This window comes from Rattus norvegicus, chromosome 15, assembly GCF_021556685.1.
Source record: "Rattus norvegicus strain SHRSP/BbbUtx chromosome 15, alternate assembly SHRSP_T2T, whole genome shotgun sequence".
Lineage (NCBI taxonomy): Eukaryota > Metazoa > Chordata > Mammalia > Rodentia > Muridae > Rattus > Rattus norvegicus.
This window is the reverse complement of record NC_141548.1, coordinates 96,339,482-96,359,539: the sequence shown is the minus strand read 5'-3', so window position 1 is coordinate 96,359,539 and position 20,058 is coordinate 96,339,482. Positions and strand designations below refer to the sequence as shown.

Genomic DNA, 20,058 nt, shown 5'->3' with positions numbered 1-20,058 from the left:
TTACACAGCAAGCTCTACCTATGTCTTAGCAACACACTGCTAGGCAGTTCCACTTCTGAGTATTTTTTTCCCAAATAGAATTTGGATCTACAATTAGCTGAAGCTTTTTTAATCTTCTGTAAATTTGTCTTAGTGTATTCTACTATAAACAGTTAAAACAATTTAGTTACCGATCTTTGCTTCACTGACACTGGGGGATTTGGAACTGCATTGTGATATGATTAGTGTGATTTAATTTCTGTTTATGATAGTTACTCATCATTCCTATATATTACACATAATACATGTACAAACATATCTAAGACATATATATACACATATATAACATGTAAACATATGTTTTTGAAATATTTATAGATATGCAAGTGAGAATGGTGAGAATGGACACCACACGATCAGATGTTGTCTATAGTTGACCAGTTGTGATATCTACTATTGTCTCTGTCTACAGTAAAGGAAGAATATTTAATGACGGATGAGAGTTTCTTGTCTCTGTGGATACAGTAATAGCGAATAGAATGCAGATAAACAGATGTAGGGAAGTGGCAGTCATAGATTCTCCAGTAGGGTTTATAGTGTTCATTTCTTTCTTACTGTAAGTAGTTGACTAGATTTGCAAAGCCAAGCATGAATTCCATTTTATGTATAGCCAGAAAACTGATCACTGCCAATGTATATGTGCCACTAATGCACCTTTGAGACTATCTCCCCATGGTCATCAGGGGATATTGTGAAGAAGGCAAAGGAAGAATCTAAGGACAGAATTCCAAGATATCACTATTGCATTTTATTTCTCAATTGAGAATTCTTCTCATTCTCTTTTCGGGTTTGAATTAATCTATTATGTAATGTACTTTGTAATTATATATATACAAAATTTGCATATGCATTATGTATAGAATATAATACATTATATATTATATACATTAATATATATTTGTATATAGTATCAGGCTGTTTTACCAGAGTAGAAATGAAAGTATTTTAACTTTATTGGTGTGTAGCTTTTCTGTCAATTGTAGTGTCTTCCATTTAATAATATATATTACTTGAAGTAAATTTCCTGAGACACTAAGTATCCATCTTCCCCAATAAGGTTTTCAAATAATTCTCTTCTTTTATATGTTTGGATTTATTTTTCTTCCCAAAGGGTGAGTTAAACTAACTGGGCATACATGTGTGTGTGAATTACATGCATGTTGTGTATCTGTGTATCGATGTGGTCAGCTCCCCATCTCAGTCCTGGATGGCAGGCACACAGGGGTCCCTGCACCTTTCCATGGAGCCCGTTAGGAACTCAGTTTCAATTCCACAAACTTGCACAGCAAGAGCTCTTACCTATGGAGTCAGCTACTGGTAATGAGCAGATCAGTTCTAAAAATAAAATTTAGACAATAATATTTCTACTTATGAACTTTTATATTGCATCCACTTCCAGTAGTGAGTGATAGGCTCTTGGGTGTCTTTCCTTTAGTCCAGTGTCCTTTATTTTATTTATATGAGTGAGACAGAAAGCAAGAGTATAATTGTGTAATTATAAGGAAATGTCTTTGTATGTCAGAAGGCTTGCTGCTCAGATGTGACATTTTATCTCCATTACAGTGATCAGGACACACATAAAAAACCAATGCGTCTTCATGGGCCTGTCAGCTGAAATGAAATTTTGCACTATCTTTCTAGCAATAAAACTTTGAGGTTCATGTTTAGTGAGAGACTGCCTCAAAGAGAATGGGTAAAGTGTGATAAAATATTAAAATAGAAGTTGATTTATGACTTCTATATGTGCCTGGTGATGTACATTACAAATGCAATGTACACAAGCACATGCTATGATTGTGTGACAAATATCGGGACATATGACTCTTGACTTGTAGAATTGAACAACTTCTGTGTGGCTTTCCTTAGACAGCTCATAGTGTGCTTCTACAACACATAATCATACCAATGAGGCGGGCTTGTCTCTTGATACTTAGAAACAAAATGTTTATATCTGAGAGCATTCATGGGAAATTTTATTCCTAAGGCTTCCTTTACATTATAACCAAAGTATCTTTCAACATGATTCCTCCCCTTAGGTAGTATATATGATTTAGCTCAGAATGTTATATGATTCATTTAGTAACAGGGAACGATAAATGTGGTGCCTAGATAGAGTGTCTCACTTGATTTCTGATGTATTTGACACATTTGTGATGCATTGTAATGTAGGAATGATTATCTATTTAACAGAAAAATTATGATTTTTCTCTTTTCCATATATATTTATGGAAAATGTCTTGAACTTCACTAAGGTCATAGTATTGGCAACAATCCCAGGAAGCATTTTGGCCTGGAATTAAATCCATCTCCAGTTTCCAGGAAGGAGAAAATGGCCAGCTCAAGTCAGAGTTTTGAGGAAAATAATGTGAAAGTAGGTTTTATATGACAACAAGAGCTCAGGCTCTACTTTCAAACTTTGCTTCTTGGTCACGTTCTTAAGGTTTAGTCGGTCTTTTATAGAACTTTCCAAGTTCATTTTAGCTTGAAGGTCATTGGCATTTTTTCTTCCTTCCTTTTCTCTTATCAACACATAAGAAGATGTTAAATTGATGTGTATAGTGTTTTTGAAGATAAAGATTTTTCAGAACTCTAGATATGTGTTGAACCCAGTTTAATTGAAGGACAATGCTCTCCATGATAGACCTACTAATGGAAAGGTTAACTTCTTCAATTTCCAACTTTCTATGCCATTTCATCATGCTATATAACTGCAAGAGTTACTTATCTAATTTCCATTGATTTAATATCTCTCCTGTTTCATTCCTTGGAATGAAGATCACTGTCTTTCCAGTCTTTTATGTCTTCTGGAGGTTAAGATGACTTAATTTGTTCTCTGGAGATAGCATCTGAATTAAATATTTTAGGGCTCCTTCTCTTACATATCTCATAATAGAAAGCAACGAACAAAACAGACACGGAAGGTACTCTCCCTTAAAAGATGATTATGAGAAGCGTAGGCCTTCCATCATGGCCTTTGACATCCCATTCACTTTAGGATAGTGGTTAAAGTTTCAAGCTAGTCATTCCACTACAATGAGGATTAGAAAGTAGATAAATTAAAATGCCTGGGGAATGTCCTTTTCATTGCTAAGAATGGCATGGCTCTAATGGATGTGTATCTACATAATAAAAGAAACGACATACATGCCATTCAAAATGTCCATATGGCATCAAAAATGAGAGATGCATCAAAAAGAAAATTTTTGAATAAGGTACATTGTAGTTTCAGAAAATATGCTGTACTTGGAAAAAAATAACCATAGCTGGGTCCATCAGAATATGGAATCCTTATGTATTCTGTGTCAATGTGAAGGTCATATTAGTTTGTGCAAAATGAACAGTAGAGGTTTAGTAACATTTGTGAGAACAACATATATGACATTTCAGCATTTTTTAGGAGAATCCTATGTCAGTCACCTTTGTATATGAATTCTTCTATGCATCTCTCATCCAGACTGAGGACACCTACTCATTTCTGGCAAATACATTTGTTTGCCTGAAATTTGGGCTCAGTTCTTTTTCAGAGAAACAGAAAGAGACAGAGATAGAAGCAGATTCAACTTTTCTGTTACTTGGAATTTAGCATACTTTAGTGTTTGAGTTGTCATTTTAGTTACAGAGGTAGTATTTCAGTAGTTGGTTTGCCTGTGACATGTGACTCCCTTATTTATGGGTTTTTGATCAATCCTAGGGGGAAAAAAGGGTTTATAAATATTGGCCATCTCTCAACTTTGCAACTATAGAGTTTTGTGACTTTCCCATTGATGTACCAATATGAGTAACAGGAAAGATGACAAATATCTCAATGATTTTTTAGGGAAAAAATATGTGAGTGGGTATTACTGAGCTGTTTATTACATCTGCATGTGAAAAGAAATGTAATTATGCTCTAGGCCACAGTGCATCACGAGGAAAGTGTATTGACCATCAGGACAATCAAAAATGCCAATTAAAAGAACTAGACATTAATGGAATTACTATGAAACCTGTTAAGAATTTTCTCCCTTGTGAAGCATTTGTCTATAAAAGGGTTCACATGCCATTATACTGTTAATATTCATGAGTGACTTATAAAAATGGTTTAGAAACTTGAAGGGCTTGTATAAAACAAAACCTGACTTTGCACTGAGCCAAGGTATGGGTAACACAGTTTACTGATTCTATTGCAGCTCCTCTTGCAATTCCTCAGCCAGTTTTACTCTCCGAACCTCATTCAGACATCTTTGACAAACCACTAAGAAATGATTTTCGCAAACTATTTTAGAAATGATCACATTGCTTTCATTTGGCATTAATATAAGTGTAAAATAGTGCAAGAATTCAAAACCACTATAATTAATATGTTATTAACAGATGAGTATTCAGTATGATTTCCTTTCTGGTCCTAATTAAGTATGGAAATATTAAAAAGTATGTAATTTAACACAATTTCCTTTTTTCATAAGAAGCTTCTTGCAGAAGAGTGAATCAGTTCAGATTAAAATTACCTTAATAATATTGATTTTGATAGCATAGATAAAAATAAGCCCCTAAACCTGAAATATTTATGGAAACACATTATATGAATTTATTTACCCATAGACAATTTATATAAGTAAAGCACATGATCTATCTATTTACCGATACCTTCCTCCTTTATTGGAATTCTGATATAATGGTGCATAGTGCTCTGATATAAGAATTTAGACGAAAATACCTAAGGAATTTCTATGAAGTTTACTGAAAGTTCCCTCCCCCTTAAATGTATTATAAGTCAAATCTTTATCTGACTTAGAGTTTTTAAGAAGCTCTGAAGAGACACAACTTAGAGGAGTGCAAATTATCCTTAATCCTATCACTTTAATACCAATAGATGCTATTTTTCTTGGGTACTTATATCTGGATATAAATATTATCAATTTTTAAAATTTTATTTGTGGTTAGGTATATCCAATTACCTCTTTCCTGGGATAGGGTTCAAAATTCTGACAGAAAAAAAAAAATAGTTTCCAATACAAAGTTTTCAATATATACAAAAAGTGACCCTGATTTACTGGTTTAGTGACTAGGCATTTGAAAACATTTCTGTAGATATGAGCTTTATACAGTAAGCATTATCCTAATGCTAAATTTATTTCTTTTGAGATGAATTAGGAATTTGTGAAATTGATTCAAATCTTGAACAAAATTATAAGCTGGTCATCAAATGATTGAATATATCGCAAGCCAAGACATTTTCCAGCCATATTTTCTACCCTCCAGAGTACATGAAAACAGTTATTAAAATGTAGTTAGATTAAAAAATAAGAACTCGTGGGCAAGAGGCCACAGAAATGTGCTTAAATATTTTATGCTTAGTATTAAAGTATCACACAGTGTGAGATCATTCTCTGTTCTTAGTTTGCCCTTCAGGGTATAGGAGATTCTAAGTCATCTATTGAGTTATTCTGTGACCCTTTCAATGAAGAAAATAGAGTATGTCATCATAAATAATTTAATTGCATTTTTCCTTTATACATGCTGTTTGAAATGACAAGTGAATGTCAGCAGTTATAGGACCAAGAAATGCCAAATGAACAGTAAAGTGACGAAATTATCTATATTTTGTTAAATACCATGGAACACTAGGGTGTGTGTTTAAGATAGGATGTGTTAAGAGTTGTAAGAAGTGTTCACCCAAATGAAGAGTGTCTGTAAAAGTTGTGTGGAATCTTATAGGATGATGACATTATACAGGTGAAGGCAGGTCCAAGATAGAATGAGGCCTATCATTGGATGAGAAGGAAAGATGGGCAGGAGAAAAGTTTTAGTGAGGAGGAGACCGGAACCAGAGAGAGAAGCAGCCAAGAGAACATGGAGGCAGATGTTAAGGTTCCTCTCTGTACATTTACAGGTTGTTATGAATATTCTTAAGGGGTGGATGTGTACAGGGCTTTGTGTGTCTAGATGAAAAAATTATATCTTATCAATTGAATTAGAGGTTATTTTGTTGTGTGTTCTTTCATGTGGTGATTTAATTGAATTCAAGAGAGTATGTGGGGGCCGGAGACACTAGGCTGCCATGGAATTGGGATGTGTATGTCTGGCATGGTGGCAACCTGCCTTGGGAACTTGACGGGTAGAGAGATTGTTGCCAGGCTCAGAGAGAAGCCATCGGCAGTGCAATATGGGATGGAGCAAAGTGGGTGAGACGCTTTGCTGACTGAGATGAAGGTATCTACCAGGTATCTTGGGGCACTGCGGTGCCAGATCTAATATGGGATAAAAGACAGAATTTTTTTTATAATATTACAGCAACAGAACCTCATTGCTTTGTAACCCAAATATAAAACTAGGACAGGGAGATGACAGTCTGCATGGCATGGATGAATAGTGTTCAGTATTAGATCTATTCAGTTTGTTATTAAATAAAAATCATAGTGTTAGACATGGATGGTCACAGACGTCCCAGAGGCTTCAAGAACAACACAGGATCATTCCTGTCTGTCTCTTTGCCCATCAGAGCTGGCTAATCAAACTGTATTTCTGCACATAGCACAGTACCATTTTTTTTCAGGGATAATGGGCCCACTGGTGTAATATTTATCCTTTTAAGAACAATTTAGCTGTTTTATTAAGCGACTGTAGATTCGTTCATACATTTGTCCACACGTTTTAAAATGTCTTCCTTAAGAAGCTTCTTTTAGTCTGCTTTTCTTTGGGAAAGGTATTTTCTGTTAAGCCACTGCATCATAGAAATCACATTGTACTCTACGAGTAGATAAAGTTATTATTTTTTTAATTCAAAACAAAATTATTTTCGAAGGACCACACTCATGGGAGCAACCAACATTCTTTCAGAAGTCAGGACCAATTTCTCAGCACCTAACTTGGGTCTTCTCACCTCTGTTAGGCTACACTTTGCCGACTTTTCTTCCCTCTATTGGATTTGTACTCTTTCTCTCTTATCCAAGGGCAAGAGCTAAATTGGTTTCATTCTACATCTTCCTGACATTACCTGGTGAGAGATTGTCTTAATCTAGCTTGAAACTGAAACACATATTGTAGAACTTTGAGAACCTTCACATTAATAAGTAATTCCTGCATTTAGTTTGGCCAGGGATTTTTGATGACAGTGCATAATCTGCAATGTGTTCATTGCCAGAATTCTTTCTCAAAAATGTGTAGGTTAAATGATAAATCTTAAGGTTACCTGATAAGTTTAGCATGAATTTGAGAGAACACAATGCTGTGGGAAAAAATATGCTGGCCTGACAACATCAAGTATCTTGAAGGGGAATGTAATATACCAGCTCATTTCTAAGCACCTATAGTAACTGATGTTTTGAACATTACTGTTGAATTTTTTTCAAATAGTTGAATTGGCTAACCTATGGTTTTCTTTGTTGATCTCAGGCCATACAGCAGATTACATAGAGTTCACTACATACTCAAGAAATACAGTGTCAGGAGTAGAGAAGATTCTTATTTGATTAATGAAACATACCATAACATAGTAATTAATTCTCCGATATCATTAATTCTGAGGTCATTAATTAATATTAGGGGCAGAAATGAACCAAATTGACTTGAGAACTGCAGCAGCTTATTTGACCAAGGAATAAGAAAAGGTAAGCAAAATAATAAGAGAGGAGAATTTTAGAATAAAGCTATAATTTAAAATATCTCAGGGATGTTCTTACTGAGCTCTAGATATTTGACAGGTATGCTGCTGAAACTATTGCACAGCAAAAAATAATTGTTCACATTAATTTTATTTCTAGTCACATTTGCATTATTTCTCCAAAAAGAGACACAGTGGTTACAGCTCCAAGCACCTATAAATGGTGCCACTATACATCTGTGCCATGAATAGCCGCTGAGAAGGGTTAGTAGCTACAACTGTACTCAACAATTCTGCTGAATGGATATGAATGGAAGTGATACATAAAAATATTGGATAAAGATCCTGTTTCTTGAGGGAATAGGCTACATTGAGCTTCTAAAAAGCAGTTTTGAAGTGTCTAAAGGGCATTGGATAATACGGTGTAATTATAGATTAAAATAGCCTATATCATAGCAGTGTAATGAGTATGCCAGTGGGCAAAATATATAAAAAGAAAAAATTACTGCCAAGACAGAATAATAGGCTTTATACCAAGTTACAACTTCTGGAAGAAATTGCTGGCAGACTTTAAAAAATATAATTTTTAAGTTCACAATCTTAAGTTCCGTGGTAAGGAATTTATGGTTGTGTTAGGAAATATAGAGTTGTATGAACAGCCAGTGAATGGTGTGAGACCAGCTAGTGTAACTGTTTTCTTTAAAATTAGACAGCTGTAGTCTTATGGAAGTTCTCACTTGGGCAATCTATTGCCATATACAAAGCTCATGATGCCTGGACTAATGCAGTCTCAGGTTATTGGTTACCCAGGCAATGTGGGGTGTGGGCTGCAGCTTGTGTAAAGCACAGCAGACATTAGTTGGTTACTCCCATAAGCTTTGTGTCAGCATTACAAAAGCATATCTTACAGGCAAGCTACCATTGTACACCATTGTAGAGCAAAGGTTTGTGATTGGGTTGATGATTATATTTCTCTTTTCATAGTCTGCTGAGTATCTTTCTGTTCCAAAGACATGAAAAGGGGGAAGAGGTGAGGGCTCTATGTAGGCACCAGATGAAATCCTCCATTTTGATTGACCTGTGTATATGCTGTCTTAAGTAACAGTGCTTTCCCGTTACTTTGTGGATGGCAACATACAGTGTGCACATTAGCTGAGGTTGTTTGGGATACCTATGGGACCCCTTTGGCCAACAACTCAATTAGATGTATCTCAGATTTGGTGCTGAAACCTTTACTTGATGAATAAAACTGACAAATAACGAGGAAGACAGAGTCCTAAGTGAATTGCTTTATGCCTAAGTTTGAAGATTTTTGCTATCTATTCCTGTTGTTCTTGAACTCTCAGAGGTATTTTTATGTTATTACTATAAGTTCTCTCCTATGTTTCAATGTAAGTTCTTAGTGCTATGAATTTCCCTCTAAGATCTACCTTCATACTGTCCCATAAACTTCGGTTATCTTGTGTCCTTCATCCAATACTGTAATGTTTGTCATGTATTTTTAATTTCCACTTTAATCTATTTTTATTCACCATAAAGCTGCTCAGTTTCCTTAATTTAATAAGCTTTCTGTTGTTTCTGTTTGTTTTATTTTTTGTGTTTTTTATCATATTTTATCAGATGGGATGAGGATATTATTTCAATTTTCTTATATCTGTTCAATCTTGTTTTGAGAACTATATGCTGCACATATCTGTTCAGCTCATTGGGTTTGTGACATCAGTTGGTTCTAGCATTTCCCTGTTTACTTTTATCTGGAGGATCCGTCTATTGGTGAGAGTAGAACCTCAAAGTCTCCCGATATCATTGTGTGAGTGTCCATGTGACTTAAGCTGCTGCTCTAATGGTTCTTTGTATGAACTTGTGTGGCTCTGTATTTGTGTACACACATCAATAATTCCAATGTCCTCCCAATCAACTTGTTTCATCTGATGAGTCCTTACACTTCTTCCCTATCTCTGCTGATTAGTTCAGTTTTAAAATCTATCTTGTGTGATGCTAAAGTGGCTGCACGAGCTGGGACCTTAGGTCTGTTTGCTTGGGCTGTCTTTCACCACGCTTTTGTCCTGCAGTGATGCCTAAGCTCGAGGTTAAGGTATGGTTTTTTGGTCAGCAGAAGGATGGATCCTGTTGCAATAAATAAACTGTTTTCCATTCATCTCCGAGCTCTGAGAATAACAACTCACACTCAACATGCATTTACAAACACCTAGGCCAAATGTCTAGGCTCATTCTCTGACTAGCTAAAGAGGTAAAATAACCCATTTACACTAATCTACATTCTGCCCATCCCTTATCCTAGTCTATACTTTCGTATAGGCTGTCTATTTTTAATTGACAGACACAATACACAATACACAAGATATTCTCTCTACATCCTGTTTTTCATCCATTCTCTCTTCTCTCTTCTCTCTTTTCTTCTCTCTTCTTCTCTTCTCCCTTCTCCTCCTCTTCCCCCTCCCCTCCCCTCCTCTTCTCCCTCCCCTCCCCTCCTCTTCTCCCTCCCCTCCCCTCCTCTTCCCCCTCCCCTCCTCTTCCCCCTCCCCTCCCCTCCTCTTCCCCCTCCCCTCCTCTCTCTCTCTCTCTCTCTCTCTCTCTCTCTCTCTCTCTCTCTCTCTCTCTCTCGTGTAAATTGGGTAATAGAGACAGTTAATGAAAACAGATAAGGATGAACAATGTTGATGATTCCTGTGTTCGGTTTGCTGTGTGCTGTGTTTTTTTGTATATATGTATGCTTGCTTGATTTCTTTCTTTGGGATAGTTTATTCCTTCTTTAGTAGTGGTTAACTTCTTCAGGTTGGAACTTTCTTTCTAGCACCTTCTGAACGGTTGAATGAGTGTCTAGAATTTTCTTGATTTGGTTTTGTCATGGAATGTCTTACTTTTCCATGCCTTATGATTGCAAGTTTGACTGTGGATAGCACCTGTGATGACATCTTTCATCCCTTAGGGTCTACAGAACAATGTTTTTCTAGCTGTTCTGGTGTTTATGGTCTCTATTGTGCAATCAGGTGCTAAGGTATACTTTTATATGTTATTTTGCCTTTTCTCCGTGCAGCTTTTTTTATTCTATTTTGTTTTGTATGTTCAGTGTTTCAATCATTCTATGCTGAGGGGACCTTCTATTGTTCATTTGGTTTTCTGTATGTCTCTTATGCCTTGATCAACACATTTTCTTTAGATTATGAAAATTTTCTTCTATTTCATCTATGATCCCTTTCTTCTACTCCTATTATCTGTAGAATTGATCTTTTTATAGAGTTCTCCACTTTCTGGATATCTTATTCCAAATATATGTATGTATATATGTAAGTTTGTATTTTATTATGTTTTCTTTGTTATAGGCTTCTTTAATAATTTATAAGAATGATACTTAATATTTTACCAAATATTTGCACAGAGAGATTGATTTTTCCTTCCTTTGCTCCAAAAGAAACATTTAATAAAGCATTATCTTGAAAGTAGATATTAACTTTAAAACATACCATCATTCTATCACCATGTACTAACTAGATCATAGTGATATGTGCAAAGTTACTGTAAGGCTTGAATATTCAAAACTCACTGGTGGTGTTGCTAAATTATGATGCAATTATTAATATAGCCCATAGGAATCTTACTCAGATTAGAATATTCTGCAAAATAAAAAATTACACCACAGAGGGATTTAACAATTGTCTCTACATGAACATTCAATATGAAATCATTGGCCTAGAACAAAGACATATTTTATGGTGGAAAATATTTTGACAGTATGGAGACTGATGAATTACAGTGCTTCAGCCAGATGTCATGAGAAGCATCACACAGCATGAATCAGTGAGACTCATAATACTGACATGACTCTGGAAATAATATGAATGTTAGTGTTACATAGCCAGCATGAGAAACTTTTACCGACCTGATGGGGGCTGTCTTACACATTTGGACACTCATAGGTACTTATTTCTATACTTAGTGAAATGTTCATAATTTTTTCTGTGATTCAAAAGAAAGACACTAAATTGACAGTTCTATATTTACTTTGGTATATGGATATGTGCAAGTTTGTATGTGTGCATATGTGCAAGAGAGAAATAGAGTTACAGCACACTTTGTAAACTTGTCTGTTCTTAGGTATCCCTTTAAAGAAAAGCAAAAGCAACCATGCCATTTCTGAAGTGCTCAGTGATAAGCAGTTTGACATGTACTGAGTCAGCACAACTGTATGACATGGCTGAGATGTGAGTTCCACCCTACTCTGAGCAACAACTCCTTGCTCTAAATTTTCTTATCGCCTTAAATAATTGCTAATTTATAACAAAATATATGGCTGTCTTTTCCAAAAGACTCTCTAAATGCGGATGGGGGAACCTCTCTAAATCAGAAGTTTCTGTGTAGGGGTATCTAACTTTTAAATGCTTCTCAGGTAGTTCCGTCACACTCGTGGAAAAATAATGGTTTGCCAAGCAGAAAGTAAACAGGAACTATCGAAAGTTTTATCTTGAGTGGCCCGATTAACATTTGCAAACTGATCTATACAGACAAATAAATCCTCTACAGCCCTAAGGAGGCTAGAGTGCTTGAAGTCAAATACTAGCTTCAGACGAGAGGGAAGTGGCTTATGCTGATCCTTTGGTTTCCTATAATAGCTGATTTCACAGGGTGTTTACTAGGACTGTGTATCTGATGCTGTGACTGTTTGTGTCTCCTGGGAGACATTCTCAGTAGAAGGAATGCTAAATTTATCAGGATGGTGCATCTTTCTTTCCTGGAGAAGGAGCAGTAGCGAAGCTATGTGACTATTTAAAATAAGAAATGGCTTTAGGGGAAACCTACAGGGAGAGGTGATCTTTGGGGGCAAAGCAATTTTGTTGTTATAGGTAGATTTTTTTCCCCTTTGTTCTATATCGAGATCCAAGCCTCCGAAAGGGCAGTAGACAATCTTTAGCAAGGCTTTGCTTTATTCCCTCTCCTCTGAAGCCAGTATTCCCTTAAGAATCAGGGATATTGTTCTTATTTTCTTACTTCGCAAAACTGTACCTGCTTGTAAATGACTCTGCTTGTAAATTTATCCTAATTTTCATGCACTCTTATGTTTAAATTGCAATACAAAATACCAAGCGTTTTCATGTTATTGTATGAATAAATAGATCTCTGAACTATCGATACAGGCCAAGAGATGAGAAAATTGGATCTAACATATGCCATGCTAGTACACTTAGTAAAGCAGAACTCATAAGAGAAAGATGAGTCTGCAGGTGGTACTGTTCAAGGACTTTGGCTCTTAAGTCTTCACTGCATGTCCTAAATTTTATATCTTCTACGTATATGACATTGACTGTTTTCCTTTCTCTGATTATTTTTCCCTTATACGGAATTTGAAGAGAAGGATGTTATGTATTTTAACAGTGTTGCCAGAAGTAAATAAAATAATCCACGTAACACTTGTCTCAGTATACAGGACCCAGTAAACGCCCAATAAAGGCTGCTGATTAAAATTATCAAAGGGCTATGTAGTAATCAGAGAGTTGCAACTGTCTGACGATGTGAATGAAATGTTTGTCGTGCCTACTAGTGAGCTGCACCAGCTCAGACTGCGGGAAGCAAAGACGATAGTAAGTTGTATCAGGATTGACTTTATGAGATCATATATGTTAGACAGGCTATTTTATTAGTTCTGATAATATAAAAGTTACTTTTAGGGGTTGGGGATTTAGCTCAGTGGTAGAGCGCTTACCTAGGAAGCACAAGGCCCTGGGTTCAGTCCCCAGCTCTGAAAAAAAAAGAACCAAAAAAAAAAAAGTAACTTTTATTCACCTTATACAATTGTTGTCTTAGACGCTTACTACATCTGTCTGCTAACCTAAGCCTAGACTGTTTTCAAGTGCTGAAGCTCGCTGAGAATAAACACGAAGCTCTTCTTGAACTCGGGCTGGGTAGTTCAATCTAGTTGTTCTGGCTCAAATTCCTCTCAATGCTGACTGATTCAAACTGGCTTCTCCCAGTTTCTGACTATTTTAATCTGCTTGTCTTCAAACTAACTCAAAAAATCTGTTCTAATCTTCTGCCTCCTTCTTATTCTCTGGTTCATTCTGCCTTGACCTGTGTCTATCTTGCTCTCTCTGCAACCGGCCTATAAAACTATTCTGTTTTTTTTTTTTTAAATTCCTTCTCTCTCCCTACAGTGCTCTTAAATAGCTTCTCCTTCCTGTACTGTTAAAGAAAGATTTGGGAGTATTCTATCCTCTCAAATCTTTTTGTGATTCGTATATTTGTCTGTCCCTCAATTAGACATCATTGTTTGGGATTAAAAGTGTGTACTAAGGGCATGTCTATCATCTAGCTATAGCACCCATGTTGCTGGATTCAAATTTCTCTACTTGACAAAGTTATTTAATAAACCCTGAGTTATTATATGTCAATATTTGTCCCACAACCAATAAATTAAAAAACAATTATGTTTCACATTAAGTAGAGAATGATTTTGTTGGGCACCTATGGGAGGAGAAGCCCTTGGTCCTGCCAAAGCTGGACCCCTGCCATGGTGGGGAGGCAGGAGAGAATGGGTGATTTGGGGGACACCCTCATAGAAGAAGGGGGATGGGGGTTGTGTTGGGGGATTTATGGACGGAAACCGGGAAATGTAAATAAAAAATTCAATAAAAAAGAGATAGAAAAAAAGAAAGCTTAATAGAATATTGAATTAATTTGAATTATACTGATATCTGAAGATTAATAATGGTAGGTTCAAACCTTATTCATTGTGAGAACATTTGAGAAATCACTTTAAGAAATTAGTTTCAAGTCAAGAAGAAGGCAAGACAAGACAAGGCTTAGTAAACATGTTTTTTAACTACTGACAAGCTTTATGCAATGCCCACCTTAATTTCTATCACTGTCAAGGACACAGTTGCCACTATTTCCACACTCAGTCACCCAAACTCATGATTAAAGAAAAGTCTAGTTGGATAGCACTCGAAGTAAGAATGCATGTTATTTGTTCGTTTATTTACTGTGTTGTTTTAAAAGAATCTTTCATGAAATTGATAAAAGTCAATAGGACATAGAGAGTCCCAAGTCTTATTGCAACACATTTTGCCCTGTTTGGCTATCATTGCTTGGGGCCCAACTGTTTTCTGAAGAGGAAACAAGAGCCAGATTAAATCTGTGGAAAATAGGAGGAAAGAGGCAGGCTGGGAGGATGGAGTGAAGAGAAGCTGTAGTTGGGATGCATTGTACAATATTTTCAATAAGATTAAAATAAAATAAAATAAAATAAAAAATTAAGTGAAGAAGCTGGCTCATTTAGCAGCATAGAGCAAAGGAGCATTAAATGTATACCTAAACATTTATTTATCTTTCCTTTTTTATTTTAAGCAATAAATTTGCTGGCATTCTCTGTTTTAAATAGAAGTTCCGATGGGCTGGCATTGTCTGTGTTAGCAATCCTTGGTCTCTCAGGTAGTCCTCAATTAGGTCCTCCTGCAAGGCAGCCACGCTGTTTCTACTACAGGTGACAGAAATTTTTATTTGTTGTCCTATGCCTCCAGGAATTGTTTTATGCACAATAAAATCTATACAATAATTTCTATGTACACCATATACAAATATTTGTTACCAGTTGATAAAATATTGACATTTGTTGACAATGTCAGTTTGGGGATCTGTTCCTTCATGACAAAGCTCTGACAATGTCAACTTACAGGAAGAAATGTTTTCTTGGCCTCATGGTGTCTTAGGTTTTAATCTATTGTTCACAGGCCCCATGGCTTCCATATTTGTAACAGAAATATCACAGTAAGAGGACAAAGAAGAGATGTGCCAGAGAGAAGTTCTTTCTACGTACAGAGAACAAATAGAAAGGAAAGTGAAGAGGGGTGGGATGTGAAGAGAAGGAAGAGACAAAGAAGATTAAGGAACAAGGAGTAAATGACAAACTACGTAAGTCCTAAGAAGACACATATTTTAGGAGATATGATTAGGAACATGACAAAGATGTGAAACATTTTATATCAGTTTTGCTGGCTCCTAGGAATGGAGGGGTGATGTAAGTCCTTGCCAGTATAGTATTTGTTACAACTCGTGGTCAGTTTAGTTCTTTCCATCCGATTATTCACCCAGGTTTCATTTCGGTTTACCTGAAACGCAGATTCTTGCTCTATTTGTTTCTCTGCGAGCGAGGCTCCCATTTCTGAGGTTCATTCATCTCAGCATTTCGAGGTGTAAATGATGATTAAGAGCTTCCCCATAGCTGAATAAGAGCAGATGCGTTTGATGAATACAACAAAAGAAAAACAGATGGTGTGCCACATGCACGGCGTCGTAATTCATCGCTTTTCATGTAAGGCTAGTCCAGAGCAAGAATCCTATGTTTAACTGGTGTTCTTGGACTTTGCCTTTCCCTAAGGGAAAAACAAAAGGGCCTTTAAAGGATTCCATACACATCAACACAGATACCATTCTTCTTATCATTCTTAGAGCTGTGTCCTCCAAAAATAAACACAAAGACACTTTGCATCTATGATCTTTGTGTGATCTAACAATAAATGCAAATATTTAATAAAGAAAGTTTCATGGGACACTAACATTTTTCAACCTACATCTACAATCTACGCCTCTACAAATAATACACGGGGCTAATCTCTTCTTTCCCATTAACGCTTGCATGAATTTTTATTTAATCCATACGAATGTAAATTAATGGGATGTTTTTAATCTATTTTTGTCAGAAGAGTTTGCCTTCCACATTGAAGGACAAATTTAGATGCATTGTTAATTGTACTTTGAACATAAAGTCAAAGAGAACTCAGAACTTTTGAAGAGAAAGAAAGATGTATGACTGTGCTCAGATTATTAAGGTTGCAATGAAATTTTAGGTCATATTAGTCTGATGGATTAAAATCAAATAAATAACCCGTTAGCTTCCTGTATCATTTGTGCAGTGTGATTTGAGACTTTACGCATATCCCTTACAAATATCTAGTATTTTGGCCACTACACCAGCCACTGTTTCTTAAGTACAGTTTTAAATTTAAGTCGGTTGATTAATCTACTTATTTCTTGTGAAATAAAAGTTTATTGACTGGACTTAATGTCTCATGTCTGTAATCCCAAGACTTGGGTAACAGAGACAGTAGGATTGTGATGAACTGGACACAACCAGGGACACAAACGGCTGGGTAATCATAACAAGAAACTTAAAAATTTAAATGAATAAATTTATTTTGTAATTTCCTACAGTTACAGTAGTAACAATTTTCTAGATAAAATAATTTACAGTCTTTGAACTTTTTTAACATCTTTATAGTTTATTGTTGACTAGCCTACATTTCAGTCAAATTAAGATGCAAATTATAATTAAAATTAGCCAATATGCTTTTGGAATATTCTGACTTTTGTCATGTTTAGTGATCTCATAGTGGAAAAGTCTCTGTGGAGTAGAATTGAAATACTGTACATTTTGTTTTTTATTTTACACGTAGGTTTTTATAACTATTAATAGTATTTAATTAAATACTCATCACTTAGCAAGGTAAATGTATTATATATAAATATACATGAACATAGAGTATAAGTAGACACATATTTAAATCACTTATCAGGAGAAAACTCTTGCTATAATTCATTTTTTAAAACATGACAAAATTGGTTTTTAGAATGTATATATTCTAATATGGGGATATATAATATATAATAAATAATATAGGGGATATGCATATATTATATATATTATACATATATCCTAAATATACATAATATATTTTTGAATGCTTATTAATAATTACTCAGACTAATGCAGGAAAAAATTAATAGCCGTGTGCAGGGAGCATAGACACAGACACACGTACACACTCACACACATACGTACACTCACATATATATTTATATACATATATATATATATATGACAAAGGAAATAGCACAGTGATTGCATGCTCTCTGCTCTTGCAGAACACATTGAAAGTCTCGGCCATCATGTCAGGGATCTCTGAACTGCCTTTCCCTTCACCTCTAATGGATTCAAAGCTTTTTACTGGCCTCCATGGGCATCCATAGGTACCTGAGCACATGCTCACAAAATAGCAGATGTGTGTGTATGGCTCACATATTCACACATACATATAAACAAACACATAAGTAATGCTTTTCAGAATACATAAATGCTACTAAGACATATATTGCTTCAAGGATGGACATGCAATGTGATTACAGTTATTGTAAGAAGTAACTTTAAAGCTTATATAAAGGCCCCAGCATAAAAGACACTCACAGAGTTTCGGTTTGGTTTGTTTTTTGAATTTTTTTGTCTATTATTTTTTCAACTAACGGATACATTTTGATCATTGCAGTAAATATTTCCTAGAAAATTGAAATTTCATGACCATCACTGAAACAAACAACTAATGAACCAAATTAAAAAGCAATAAAGGGAATAATTAAATGATCTGTTTATGATTATTTCATTCAGTGTGGCCATTGGAGTAAATGCTCACTGCTCACAACCATTACTTTTTCCACAATGGTCCTTATAATTACTAATAAGCTTTCAAAACTATTTGTACTCCACTTAGGTCTTTAGGAAGAAAAGGATATTAAGTTAATAAACATTTTTAAGAATATTGAGTGTTACCAAGTTAGTATTCATGGTAATATAATTATAAAGGCATTCAGCAAGACAGGCCTTTTCATGTTTGTATAATGCTTTTTTATATAAAAAAATCTAATGTATGTTAGAACATAAAACAGAGGAAGACATCTCTCTCATGCTCTCTCTCACTCTGTCACACACAGTCTTTTAATAATTTCATATGCATATTAAGAAGCAAATCTATAGATATTAGGATTTCTCAATTTAGAAAATTACAGAATACACTACATACAAATGAGCAAGTTTTATTTAAGAAATATATGAGATATTACATCACCATATTTGCAAAGATTAACTATCAAGTATTAAAAAATAGTTCTCTTTGAGATTTAAAATAATGAATTTGGGTCAATCTTCTAATAAACCAAAATTCAAATCACATCACATTTTACTTTCAGAACTATCTAGTTCATGAGATTTATGATGTATATTAACAAATTTAATGGTAGAATTCAGTAATAACCAGGAATGCACATAAATATAATGGTGGGAAGGAAAATAATGATATCCATTCACTCATCAAATATTTATTCAGCCCTATGGTACATGGCACTGTGCTCGATGCTGTACACGTCATAGCTGGACTTAGAGACAAATGAAACATTAGCGGAAGGAGCAGCTTTGGGGAAAACACACTAGCCACCTAACTGAGCTTGACATTGAGAAAGAGAAGTCAGAGGGGAAGGAATTGGGAAAGCTTTGTTAGTGCAGGAGGAGAACCTACTGTTGAAAACATTAGGTATGGGCTTATCCAAACATAGATGAGAAGAAAATAGAGTGCATACAAAGGAAATAAGGAACCAGTTTTGTGGTGTATATATTATTGTTGATAGGGATTTACTTTAAGTCTCAAAGAGGCTGACTCCTGGAAGTACTTGCATCATACATATCTTAACCCGGCTTGCCTCCCTAGCTTTCTCCACCCTCACCAATGAACTCCTAGAAAAGGGAGACCCAAAATGGTAAAAAGAATTCTCAGAGACTGAAGCAACAATAATGAGATCTGTGCCAGGTCCTGTGTGCACATATTGTACACCTGTTTAGTATTTTTATGAGACTTCTGAATGTACGAAGGAGACGGTATCTGAATACTGTTTCTTCTCTTACATTACAAAATTTAGTTTTGGTATATTATAATATACTATTTATACTTAATTACCCCATATTTCGTTTTTCCCAAATTACATCTATTTTACCATAAATTACATCTATTATATTCTAGACAAATGGACAGTGCTTTGTTAAGAAGCTCTTTATAAGTTCATCACTTCACCGCTTTTTGTACTAATTGTCAAGACTAGGTGGAAGATCACAGCTTAATTGATTAAATCGTGAAAATATACATGAAAAAAAGCTTCATTGAAATGGGCAAATTGCGTGCTTCAGTTTTGAATAGATAATGTCTGACTTGTTTGTCATGCTAGTATTTCTTTTTTTTTTGGAGCTGGGGACCGAACCCAGGGCCTTGCGCTTGCTAGGCAAGCGCTCTACCACTGAGCTATATCCCCAACACCTTAGTGTTTCTTTATTGATGCTTACAGTCTTACAGCTATGACAAATATAAGCAGGCAAAAGAAATGTGAAAGAAAATAATTTAGCTGAGAATCTAAAAACAGAAATTTTCTGATGTAGTATTCTTATTTTTCTAATAGATGTTAACCTTTATTTCAAATATTATGATGTTACTGTAGAAGATCTTTCAGTATTTTAGGTAACATATAGAGATTTGATTTAATGCTTAATAAAACTTGGTCTCCTGTTAGACCTTTTAAAACTATCCACAATTATTAAACCATGTATGTACCAT

At 35.2% G+C, this 20,058-nt stretch overlaps 1 long non-coding RNA gene across 4 annotated transcripts in view; it reads right to left on the bottom strand.

The window, feature by feature from the left end:
• The window catches only part of LOC148001136 (uncharacterized), a 70,418-nt gene that overhangs the window by 35,006 nt on the left and 15,354 nt on the right, over nucleotides 1-20,058 (bottom strand). For 3 of the 4 annotated variants that reach the window (XR_015638525.1, XR_015638527.1, XR_015638524.1), the window contains exons 2-3: nucleotides 15,742-16,005; nucleotides 13,341-13,376 (exon numbers count right to left, since the gene is read on the bottom strand). This is a non-coding gene — a long non-coding RNA (uncharacterized LOC148001136). The remainder of the gene's footprint in view (nucleotides 1-13,340; nucleotides 13,377-15,741; nucleotides 16,006-20,058) is intronic. The other variant, XR_015638526.1, reaches the window with a different exon arrangement.